At 42.1% G+C, this 13,269-nt stretch overlaps 1 protein-coding gene across 2 annotated transcripts in view; it reads left to right on the forward strand.

Moving 5' to 3' along the window:
* Window positions 1-2,701: 2,701 nt before the first annotated feature.
* The window catches only part of AMZ1 (archaelysin family metallopeptidase 1), a 118,913-nt gene continuing 108,345 nt past the window's right edge, over window positions 2,702-13,269 (forward strand). The window contains exons 1-2 of one of the 2 annotated variants that reach the window (XR_011199053.1): window positions 2,702-2,887; window positions 5,428-5,785. The gene's annotated coding sequence lies outside the window, so the exon portion shown is untranslated. Of the gene's footprint in view, window positions 2,888-5,427; window positions 5,786-13,269 lie in introns of those variants that run through there. The other variant, XM_069209959.1, reaches the window with a different exon arrangement.

Consider the following 13,269-nt stretch of genomic DNA (forward strand, 5'->3'; position numbering starts at 1 on the left):
GGCCCTCAGGGTGGGTTGGTATAGTCAGGAAGGCTTATGAGTAGTTGTTACTGTTCTCTTAAAGTGCCCATTAGGATTCAATAGAGTTTGTTTTCGCTCCTTGTTCTTTCTCCTGTTTGAAGTGGGAGCCATCACAAAACTGATGGCTGGGACGAGGATGAGGGGTGCAAGGAAAATGAAGAAATATGTTAAACAAAGTGTCTGGATCTTCATATGGGTATAAAAGCTCAGTGTTGGGAGGTTAGTGGGATGAGACTGGTTTGGCTGCAGGGCCTAAGCTGGCCAAATGGCAGCATTGATTCTTCTCATTGTACCGCAGAAGATGCTCACACCTCCATCCAGCTTACTTGACTGGAAGAGGGTGTTTGGGCTTAGCCACGGGTTCTTCTCCGAGGCAAATGAGCATAACAATTTGTATAACTGCTTAAATGTGCTTTTCAAACATATTCTGAAGAAGAACGTACATGTGATATAAATAGGTCATCTATACTGATGTTACAGGTTCAACCAAATCATTTGTAAAGCAAATCTCAACTAGGTGCAGCTCAGAAAGAAAATATTTGCAGTGCCGGTTGTCTTGAGTGAAATAAACTACTGCCATATTTGAAGACCAACAGGTTAATAAATGGTTTGGTTACCTTATTATATGTTCATGTAAAGTACCAGACTGCACACTATTGCACGGGCAGATCTGGGTGTACTGCCACCAGCTTCAGATTCCCTTTCAGATGACTGTGGTAAACTGACCCCATCCTCAGGTGATAATGCTATGATCTTGTGGAGTATCCCAAAACATGTAACACCTGAATTGATAAAATGTAACTCCGTAGCTGTTTTTTGGGTTATCTTTAGCTGGGAACACAGGGATTTGAGGGGACATTAATAACAATGATACTGATGATGCTTAAAAGCCAGATCATGGAGTGGCCTCTGCCATTTTTAGTCACACACTATCTCATGGATTATATACGATTAGTCCAAAACACAAGGGGAAACATGTCTCCTTCAGAAGTGTTGGGCTCTACCTTTGGGTATGATACTGGCAATCAATAGCCATTTGGCATATTTGCACACATGGGGATCATAATTATTGTTATGTTGTGGAACAGACCTGATCTAATAATGCCCTCATTCCGATTTACAAATTATCATGCCCCACACTTGAATATGAAATTAACAACGCTGCCCTCTTGGTATCAATTGAGCTAAATATTTACTGTCTGGGCAAATCGAGTACCAATAATTAGAGCTATGATAGTAATAATGGGAGCATTTTGTATTTATTAGAGACAATCATTCATTTCTCTCAGGAAAACATATGAATGAGCATTGATTTTGTACGTGGGCGCAGAACAAAAGATGCACCCAAATTAGATGAAACAATATGTTTGTATCATTCCTTCCTTAAGTCAACCATGCAGCCAAAGCATATCGAAACACACGGACCAAACCTCTTGTTAATTCACAAAACACCTCCTCACTGGCTTTGTAAAATTAGGGCCAGATTTAAGAAGAGTTGCACTGAACCCAGTGCAGCATCACTTTTCTTGAGCACTATAGCGCCCCCTAACGCCATCATATGTGCACTGTATCTAAGATATGTCGCACCATGGCAGCAGTAGGGGAACTAGCGTCAGATTTTTGACACTAGTTCAGAGCTTTGCAGGATTTGCGTCAAAAATATTGATGCTAATCCTGCAAAGCCCAATGAGGCCCATTATGAATAACGGTGTGCCACCGTTAAATGCCTGCTCTGAGCAGGCGTCAAAAGTGCTGAAAAAAATGTTGCAAAGAAATCTCCTAGATTTGTGACAAGGCGCATGCATGATATAGCAGAAAGAGTTACAAAGTGGCGCAATGCATGCATTGCGCCACTTTGTAAATCTGGTGTGCCGTTTTTGGCCATGTAATGCCACATTAGCGTAAAAACAAAAATGACACTAATGTGTCGTTAGATGGCGCAAGGGGCTCTTAAATGTGCACCTTAGTTTCATGTTCTATGGCAACCCTGGACTGCAGTAAACTAACCTGGAATTTGTATTCTGTACTTACAAGTGGCAGGACATCCGTGTTATTTGCAGCTGGTATAGGTCACCCTCCTCATTGTCACCCGCCAGGCCCAAGCTGAAGATCTGTGACACAATACTTTTTTAACCTTATCTGCAAATAAGGAGAGACCAGGCAAATTTCAGTGAGAAGCCTCACAACCATAAACATAAAAAAGTATATATATTTTTTTTTTAAACCACCCACTTTACTGAAAACATGGCGTGGGTGTTAAATGTAAACATTATCCACTCCTCCCAAGCTAAAGACAACCCAAATAACAGCTACGGAGTTACATTTTATCAGTTCAGGAGTTACATTTTTTCCAATTCATTGTTGTTAGTAAAAATAACAAATAATCCAAAGCATAATCATAACATACTTTTGGATGAATGTTTAAACCGACGTGTACATTCAAAAGATACTCAATTGTACTTTACAAACCTGCATGCAGGTTTTATATGTGTATTATTTTCGCTCCATTAATCCCGTTTTGTTTGGTTGGTTGGGTAGACTATACTCACCGTCAAGTCCTTATAAACAGAAGTAAAGCATAGTGACGTAATATCCGCTTCATCTTGTCAGCTGCGGGTTTCCACGACATGAGGGTCAAGGAATGAGCCCATAAAAAAAAAAGAAGGGCTGCCCGCCCCAGCTGTTGTCAAGAGGCGTCCCTCAGAAGTAACGACAAACGCTTCCTGGCAACGGTGGAACAACAGAACTCACAATGACCAACACTCTATTTCTAGAACATACATTAAGAAACAAGAACCACGTTGTAGCGTCTCCTCCCTCGTGAAATTGCAGGAAGAGCAACAACGATGAAACAAAACAAACTCAGGTCAGTCTAAAATCCTATAAAGAGAAACAAAATTATTATATTACATAGTAATGCAACTTCTCAGGCATGAAATCAAACTAAATATTACAGTGTAATGTATCCTTTCAGTCAATAATACTGGGTATGCGGAGGACCACTACAATTGCACACCCCAAAAATGACAGCTCAAAAACACGGGTACGGGTGGGTGAAACGGAGCAAAAGAATTACAATTTTAGCAAATCAGGACATTTGAATGTTCCCTACATGTTGTTTTTTTGCCCCGTAGTGTGTGGACTAAGGTCGCCCTTGATTTTTCAGATTATTTTGAAAAGTTACCTCCTGAGATAAAGTATCTATTAGTTTTTTTTATTATTCCCCGAAGTGGCTGGATTTTGAGTTTGTTGCAAATCCCAATAACACTTCCTTTTTTTTTAAAGAGAATTTTCCTAATACTGGGCGTTCCAAAATAATTGGTGACTGACATCTGGACACATCTGTTAAAATGAAGACATTTACAGAGTCCTATCACACAAAACACCTTCAAGCAGCCTTATATTCTTCCACTTCAAATGGCCTGTTAAAATAGAATGAATAGCTTTCTGAAAGAAAGAGTTTAAAATGCTGCAAGTGTTGATACGGACATGGAAGATTTTCTTTGCCAGAAACTGTGGGCTTCCTCAACCACTCCACCAGCAACGCGATGAGTTGTCTATTTGTATTAGCATGTTTGTACTTACCTCGTGCCATGCTCTTTCTTGAACGCTGTTATTTTCTGGATGCTTTCCATGTTCTGTGCTCTTGAGGGAAGGTTCCTGGCAAGGCCTTCTCTGCAGTTGGTGGAGTGTTTCCTTCCTTTGAGGACTGCAGGACGTGGTCTCCCACTTTTACTTCTAATAAATTCATTCTTTTACTTGGAGTTGCGGTGTACCTTCTTCTTCACAGTTGACAACGGGAACATTTCTGGTGTGAGCCCTCTGCACATGCCTTCCTGGTCCCCTTGTTGTTGCCAAGGTGTCATCTGGACTGTCTCCTCCTGCTTTATGCTTCTGAATAAGCCTCTGCCTGGCCTCTGCTGAGCACTTCTCTTCGGGCCCTGTCTTCCTGCAAATTCTAATCTGAGGTCCTGGATTGCCAACCAGCTGTGTTGTGGAGGGCTTGCTGTCACATGTCTCGATGCACTGCAAGCCTCTTTCCCTTTCAATGTACTGACCTAAATGTTTCTGGACATGCAATACGTGCCACATCATTATGATATAATGTGGTGGCCATCTCGGATCGGACCATTTCTTCGTGTTGATCCCAAAGTGACATTTCCTCCTTGTGGCTATTTGCTGATTGATGACTGCTTTCTTAAAGCAGTCTTTCCAAAAGTATATTTTGACTCAATTTCTCTCTGGAGGTAAAGCTTTTAATTCTTGAGATGTTTCTATTAGAGCTTGGCTAATCGTCTTTGGTCATAGCTTCAAATCAGTTTGTGCAGATTCAAACTTTCCTTCAAAATCCAGGCAAGCCCCTGTTCAATTGAAACAAGGTTACACATCTTTGATAATTATTTATTTGATTCTACCAAATTTGAGCCTTAAAGGAAGATGGCATTACTTTTTAGCCACTTAGTTTAAGAAGGGCAATTGATTGTGATAACTTACCTGCACCACAAGGTCCTGTTGGTGAACGTAGTGTTTGAAATGAGTATCTGAAAGTAGTTATGAGGCTGGGGAACAAAGTCCCAGAACAACCAAGTGTATTATTAATAAGGTTTAGCCTTTTCAAGAGGAAATAGTCACCTGACGGGAGCTTTGAGGAGTTTTTGCCAGATTTAAGATTCTGGCTTTAACATGTAATTTTGGGGATTCCCTTGAAACTTACATTAGGGACCAATTTGTGTACAGTTGCTACTCGAAGAAGGTTCAGGAAAGTCTTTTGAGTTCTACAGACCCCATCCTAGCTGAAGTAGTTGATGTCACCAAAGCCACTGAAACTTCATTTATATCTAGTAAACTAATGGCTTTGGAACAAACAATTCATTTTCATGTTGATGTCAACCTCTGTTGGCAAAAATCTTCTTTAAATGCAATTTCATCAAAGATTCAATTGCCCAGAAATGTCTTTATGAAGAGTTAACCAGCTTAGTTTAGATATGGATCTAAGTTACATCTCAGCAGTAGCCCTGTCTGTCCTGCTGTAGGTAAACGTTGCAGGAAATTGGGACACCTTCAAAGTGTTTGCAGGGGTGGGATACTTTCTCCTAGTGTCAACAATGTGGGTGTAGATGTTTGTGTTACTGATTTGTTTAATGTTGTGCTCACTATTCACACAGGTTCTGTTTCTGAGTGTAGAGATGTCATTCTACAGCACACACAGAAAAAGCAAAAGGCCATGACAGATTGTGTATGTGCAAGAAGGTGTCCCTTCCCGCACATAAACAATCATTAAAAAATGGCAATTTGCTACTTCTATGTGTGCTGCATTCTGTGTACATACCATGTTAACTTTCATTGTGCACTTTTACAAATATATTTCAGTGCACTATATTTAACAATTTGTTTTACCCCTTACAGAAAGAAAAAGAACCACCCCTTCTTCTCACAATTTAGGAAGCATAATGAGCAGCCAGGTTATGCTCCTTCAACCTTCAGCACCTGCAGCTTTGGAAAAACAAGCGTTCACGTAGAAGGTTAAAACAGATTAAAACATACAAAAAGAATGCAGCCTCCACTCCGACCAACTAAAATAAACACAGATATACTTTTAGTTCAAATATGTTTTAAATGTCTAACTTGTTGAATATAAAATTATTATAAAGAATAGCATTTCTAAAATACTGTAACATTGACATTCTTGCAAATGACTATTAATGTGGCTTACATGATTGTGCACTTTTACGAATATATTTTAGTGCACTATGTTTAACAATTAATTTTATACGTTACAGAAAGAAAAATAACTACCCCTTCTTCTCACACTTTATGATGCATAATGGTGCACCCAGGTTATGCTCCTTCACATTCATGGTTCAGCCTTTGCTATCTTTACTCAAGAAAGGTGTCATGTTTGTGTGAGACGATGGTGTTGCTGAAGCCTTGAGTAAAGACAAAAAGCTGATTATTTCTGCACTAGCACTTTTTCCATTTAATGCTGGAAAGAAGTGTTTTTTAATGGTTGATGCCAGCCAAATAGGCTTGGGTGCGTTCCTTTCTCAATGGGTTGATGGCAAGGAACTTGAGTGCCATCCTTTTTGAATGGGTTGATGGCAAGGTACAGATGGCTGTGTTTGCAACTCACTGCTTTAGACGAGCAGAAAAAAAAGATAGTACTATAGAAAGAGAGGCTCTAGCTTGTTGCTGGGCAGTTGAGAAATGTAGGACCTTTTTATAGTGTTCTGAGTTTAAACTTTTTACTGATTACAAACCCTTGATATACAGGTAGTCTGAAAATGGAGCTGGTAGGGCATCCTCAAAACTAGTTAGGTTGTTGTCAGGTCTTCAAGAGTATTTGTTTTTTATCATGTAAATTCCAGGAGGGAAGAACAGTAGAGCAGACAGTTTATCCAGAATGCCGCTGGAGTCAGAGATTATGACTGGTGACATAGATGATGTGGAATGTGTTGTGGCCTTAGTAGATGATGATCAGGACGGGAAAGGGGATATTTCAATGGCTAATTGGTTAGAAGTCTTGCATATGGATGGTGTTCTGCAAAAAGTTGTTCATTTCATTAGGAATTGTTGACCCGAAGAAAGGAATCTAGAATGAAATGTGAAGCCTCTTGTCAATGTATCAGATGAATTATCTATTGTTGAAGGTATTCCTGTACAGCCCTCCGATGTTAGTTCAGGTGACACTTGTTGGCTTGACTCATGTTGTTCACTTGGGCTTAGGCAGCATCTGTAAAAATCTAAAACAAATATTTTCGGTGGTCTTCCGTGGACAGTCAGGTCAGCAAGTGAACTGATAATTGCAGAACAGGTATTTTTTTCTGACAAGCATTGGAGGCCATTTGAATCTCCCCTACATGTTGTTCCTTTTCCTGATGGTGTGAACTAATGTCGCCCTCGACTTTGCAGGTTCATTTGAAATGTTACCTCCTGAGAAAAAGTATTTGTTAGTTTCGATTGATTATTTCTCTACACGGGTGCATTTCAAGATTGTTGCAAAACCCAATACCACCTCAGTTGTTAAATCTCTGAAGAGGGAATGTACCAAAATAACTGGTGACTGACACCTGCACATTTTGCATCCATTAAAATGAAGAAATGTATTGAGTTGTTTCATATAAAACAACTTCAATAATCCTTATATACTTCCACTTCAAATGACCTGGGAGAAAGAATAAATACGTTTCTGAAAGAATTAGTTCTAACTGCTGTAGCTGTTGTTTTGGATATGAAAGATTTTCTTCACCAGAAACTGTAGGTTTACTCCATTGCTCCACATAGTATGACTAAAGTGTCTCCATTTAAATTGTTACACAAAAGAGTCCAGAGTGAATTAGTGTCTGGACTGGTCCAAACATCTCATTTCTAATTATGCGTGTGGTGTTTCTGACAAGGCTGCTATTGACAGAATCCACATCACCAACATGCTTCTGAAACTCATTTTGACATGAAACACTGGGTTAAAGAAGTTCTCCTCAAAGTTGATGATTAGGTACTCATCAAGAAACTTTATAAAGTCAAGGAAGGGGAATCAAAATGCAGGGCTCCTCTTAACTCCTTCTCTGCCAGGCTTTTTCCCCCTCCTGTGCTGAAACTTTTAATGGCTATTTGGGGCAGTTCACGCTTAGGCCCTCATAACTTTATGTCCACATAAGCTACCCATGCCAAATTTGCGTCCTCTTTTTTCAATATCCTATAGGTACCCAGAGTTTGTGGGTTCCCCTGGAGAAGACCAAGAAATAAGCCAAAATACAGCTATAATTTAAATTTTTTAAACAAATGGGAAAAAGGGCTGCAGAAGAAAACACATGTTTTTTCCCTGAAAATGGCATCAACAGATGGTTTGCAGTGCTAAAATCAGCATCTTCCCAGCTTTCAGGAACAGGCTGACTTGAATCAGGGGTCGCGCGTTTTGTTTACTCAAGGAGGAGGACTGCTGCCGGGTCTCCAGAATCCTGAGGGCGGGGCCGTGAGCCCTTTAAATCTGTGAAGGGCGCGCCCGCTTTGCGGGTCGCGCGTTTGTTTACTCAAGGAGGAGGACTGCTGCCGGGTCTCCGGAATCCTGAGGGCGGGGCCGTGAGCCCTTTAAATCTGTGAAGAGCACGACCTGCAGCGCACCCGCTTCGCGGGTCGCATGTTTGTTTACTCAAGGAGGAGGACTGCTGCCGGGTCTCCGGAATCCTGAGGGCAGGCCGTGAGCCCTTTAAATCTGTGAAGAGCGCGCCCGCTTCGCGGGTGGCGCGTTTGTTTACTCAAGGAGGAGGACTGCTGCCGGGTCTCCGGAATCCTGAGGGCGGGGCCGTGAGCCCTTTAAATCTGTGAAGAGCGGGCCCGTCCTTTGCCCGTCAGTGCCCAGAAGAGGCTGGGCTGGGCCACCCCCCTTGGGTTTTTTTTAAATTTCTTTTCTTGTGCCTTACAAGAGTGTAGTGAGAGCCTCTTGGCTTTCCTTTTTTCCTTATTTTCCTTTCCAAGTATGGGGAAACGTAAGGCGCGCACCAGTCCTGATGCTGCAGGAGTTAAATCTAAAAACCTAAAACTCAATCGAGTAGCACAAGTCCACTCAAGTTGCGTCTCAAGAGAAATTGACAACTTAATTGAGGAGGTGGAATCTATCCTTAAGGAAAAAGAGGGCAAAGCCTGCAAGAGACTGAAATCTGGGACTTTACTTCCGTTCCTAACAGCAGGCCCTAACCTTTCTATTGATGCCCAGCCTCTGAAATCCCCTGTGCAAGTTTCTGCCTTATCTAGCCAGCTGGGTTTATCTAAATCTTTATCTCCCCCTGGTCTAGTGGATAATTTGGATGCTACTTCTCTTGATCCTATCCTTAGTGGCATCCCTTGTGTTAATCGGTTTTTCATTTTGGACCAGTCTGATTTGGTGGGTGACAAACAACCTTCAATCTCCCCACCCGCTATCACTTCCTGTGACCCTCAAGGAGAAGACGTGCTAACAATAGTCTCTAGTTTAAAACGTGAAGTCGGGGAGTTAAAGGGTCTATTGTTTGAGGTTCTTAAACTTCTTTAAAAAACTGACTCATCTCCTCACCGTACTTTGATTCCTGTGCCAACACAATCTTCTTACCCTCTGGGTCCGGTTGTACTGCCTGTTATTTCTTCATCAAGTGGGGACCTTAACAAGGGCCCCTCCAATAAGCCAACCCATGGGAAACAACTGGCTACTTCGACAGCACGTTCGGCATCTTCCCTTTTTGACTCTGGACAAGTTGTGGCCCCTCCTACTCATGTGTCTAATACAAATTGTATTTTTTTGTGCAATGTTCCCCCTCTTGCATCTCATATCAGAGAAGATACTTCCTCTCTTGTTAACAAGGTGGCATTTTGGATCCGTCACACCAGGGGCTGTGCTTCTATTATTCATTCTGATATTGTCTTTGCTTCTCGGGTGCGTGGCTGTCCTGGTGGACGTGACACCATTAAAATTAACTTCATTAATTCTGTACTAGTTAGGGGGCTTTTGCAGATGGAAGCCCGCAACATGTTAAGAACTGACCTTGATATACACCTTAGCGAACGTCTGCCTGCTATTGGTCATAAGATCTTGCCCGCCCATTCTTTTAGGCCCAAGGAAATTCCTCGCAGTGCTCCAGTTTTTGTTGCTAAGCCTGGTTTGTTTCCTTTCCCTGCTGATGGCGCTGCTTTGGTTTACAATCCTAAACATATTGGTACTCAAGACCCCGCTTCTTTAGGGGATACATCTGATGTGGATTGACTACGCTTCTCTAATCCTTGCATCCCCTGTGGTCCACTTGTATTACCTCAAAGTCCTTTAATCAGCCCAGGTGGTCCTATTTCAAGTGCTTCACACTGTATCCCAATAGTAAATCCTAATTTAGTTACTGACACTGATTCTGGCACGCTTGCTTGTAATACTCCATCTTCTGCAGGGTACTTGTTGTCCTGGAATGTGGCAGGTATTAAGAGCAAACTGCCTGATTCGGAGTGGGGGGCTTTTGTGGAATCTTATTCTATCTGCATGTTCCAGGAAACTTGGGCAACGGATGGTGTGTATAGGCAAGGTTATTGTTCTTTTATAAAAAAGGCAATCCAATCCCCTAGGGGAAGGGCGGTACGGGGTCTATGTATCTGGGTCAAGCTGTCTGAGATGGGCAGGGTCAAGGAAATTGCTGTTGATTCCTGTGATATTTTAGCCATAGTAATACAGCCTAGGTCTGGTACCCTTGTGCTGTGTATTAATATCTATAACCGACCAGGCCCTTTTAATCAACAGTCTGATACTATTCATCGCTTGCATAATGTTTTATCAGAACTCCATTCTAAATATCGAGTCATCATTGCTGGTGATCTTAACGCCCAAATTGAACTTGGCTCAGCTTTTGCTGAGTCCACTCAGGATGAGGACGTAGTGTGGAACATTTCCCCACTTCAATTTCATTTTACGCCACGTATTCCTTCCCCTAGGGTGTCTCAGATAATAGACCTTGCATTTACATACGGCCTCCGTTTTGGAAATGGCCGATTTCCAAACGATAACCCTGCTAGGCCTACTTTTTTTAGAGGAAATTATAGCAGTTGTTTGGATTATGTTATTTTGGATTTGCGAGTTTGGCATCTCATAACTAACGTAGAGGTGGGTCTTCCTCGTACTAGTGACCATGCCCCCTTGCAAATTGCATATAACATAGCCCTGTTTGATCTACCCACTGGTTTGGTTGATCGAAATGATCTGTTGAAACTCTCCACTAATAGGCGTGCGGTAAAGTGGCCCTCGTTTTTGAAATCCAACTTATTGAATCACAAGCTTGGAGTCATGATGTCCTGTCACCAACTTTTTGAGGACTCCATCGTATTATCTTCCTCAGAAATTATGTCCGCCCATGAGGGTTTTTTTGCGGAACTCAAGGAGCTTTTCACTAAACCTTCTAAATCCCAATTAAAATCTTCTGCTCCTAGGTGCAAATGGTTTGGCAAAGAGTGCCGGGTGGCCAAGCATCTGCTATCTGGAGCCTTAAAGTCAAAGAACCGGGATGACATTATATATGCGAGAAGGAACTATGTGTCTACTCGCACGCTATCGAAACTCAAATATGAGGAGCATTTATGGGAGTGTCTGGCGGAGGCGGCTAGTTCTCGAGACGCTAAGCTCTTTTGGACTTTGGTTTCGCGTAGTGATCCAGCCCTGTCACCCACTCCTGAATGTCATATCGACTCAGGAACTTGGTTCTCTTATTTTTGTGCATTGCATAGCTCTCGGTCGGATTTTGACGATACTTTTACAGATTATGCACTGTGCCAGTCCGTAATGCCGCCCTTCACCCTGAAAGAAACAGAAATGGCAATTTGCGCTCAAAGATCTTGTAGGGCCCCTGGCCAAGATGGTATTCCTTCGGATCTGTATAAATCAGACCTACCTGTATGGACCCGATATATCAAAAGGGTATCGAACACTGCCATGGCAACTCGATCCTATCCGGTTTCGTGGAAGATGGCGATTATTGTCCCCGTTCATAAAAAAGGAGACAAGAGCTCCCCTGGGAATTATAGACCTATTAGTCTATTAGACAACTTGCAGAATTTTTTTTCGTACCAGTTGCTAACTAGATTAAGACAACGGATAACGAAAAATCAGGTCTTAAGCCATCTTCAGGCAGGATTTAGGTACAAGATCAGAACCATCGATCAGATCTTCCGATTTACCACCATTAAGTGGAAGACCGTAGACGCAGATAAAGGCCATTTATTTGTGGCCTTTGTTGATTTGAAATCTGCGTTTGAACTTGTCCCGCGCGCCAAGCTTTGGGAGGTCCTTAGTACCATCGGTGTTCCGGGCTCTATGATTAACATCATTAAGGATCTTTATTCTGATAACTGTGCTAAAGTCCGCTGGGGTGCTATTGGCGATCTGACTCCTGCTTTTCCAACTGCATGGGGTGTGAGGCAAGGATGCGTCTTGGCGCCTACCTTGTTTCTTTTGTTTATCAATGCTTGTTTGCCATACCTCTTAGACTGTCAAAGTGATGCCCCTAGTCTGGGTGGGCAGAAGATTCCTTGTCTTCTGTTTGCAGATGATACCCTACTGTTATCACGTACTGCCATGGGCCTTTCTAGACTGCTCTCCAGATTTCTGGAGTTTTGCACTGACCATGGGCTATCAATTAATTCAGCAAAAACAAAATACATGGTTTTTGGAGATATTAGGCAAAAAATGAAGAGGCCTGTATATTTAGAAGGTGTTCCCTTGGAAAGGGTGGGTACCTTTGATTACTTAGTGGAAGATTCACATCTCTGGCATGCTCAACGCCAAAAATCGTTATCATGCCTGAAGCAGAGGGCGGGTGGCATTGTCAGATTTGCTTCTAGTTCTCACAAATTTGCAATATCCCCTGCCCTGGAAATATACAAAGCTCAAGCTAGGGGGGGCGCTTAATATGGAGCTGAACTTTGGGGCCACTGTAATTTGGCGAATTTGGCAAGGGCGGAAAATCAGTTTATAAAAATTATGCTAAAGGTTCCATCGAGTACCCCATCCTTGCCCATTCGCCTGGACCTAAATCTTTTCTCAATTTCACAGATTGCTGCCTTAAGGCCCCTGCTGTTTTGGATTCGGTTGTGGACAACAGACGCTCTAACTCCTTTTCATTGTGGCCTTCTCAATGTGGTGGGCCGCGATTCTAGTTTTAAAACTAAATGGTGTGTCTTTGTTGAACAATCTTTCTCTCTGCTTGCCTTAGGGTCCTATTGGCAGGATCCTATTTCTATTCCTAAAAATGCTGCACAGCTGTTAAAGGATGCTTTCTGGCATAATGTTCAGGTTGGCCAATTTGCTAGTTCTATCCCATTGTCTATGCCCGACAACTTTTTACTTGTTAAATGTCATTATGAATTTGAGCCCTTTATGGACGCAAAGTTATCTCCATTTGCTCGTGCCCTTTTTATTAGGTTCAGGATCGGGTCTCTTCCTTTGTGCTGTTTAACGTACAAATGGTCCAGCTCAATTAATAGATCTAAACATTGCCCGATGGGTTGTAAAAGTGAAGAAACCGTTTCACATGTTTTCTTCCACTGTCAAGCGTATCATAAACAAAGAGCACTTTGGCTCATCCCGCTTTGCAAACAATTAGGGGTTAGATCCTATCTTCACGCTGAGAGAATTTTAAAATGCGACCTGTCCGTCCAGATAGCTCTACAAGTGTCAAGATTTCTTGAGTCAATCTGGCGGTTGAGATTAGCAATTTTAAGGAACAGAACCGTGTAGTTAATGTTTAGTTT

Source organism: Pleurodeles waltl, chromosome 10 (genome assembly GCF_031143425.1).
Source record: "Pleurodeles waltl isolate 20211129_DDA chromosome 10, aPleWal1.hap1.20221129, whole genome shotgun sequence".
Lineage (NCBI taxonomy): Eukaryota > Metazoa > Chordata > Amphibia > Caudata > Salamandridae > Pleurodeles > Pleurodeles waltl.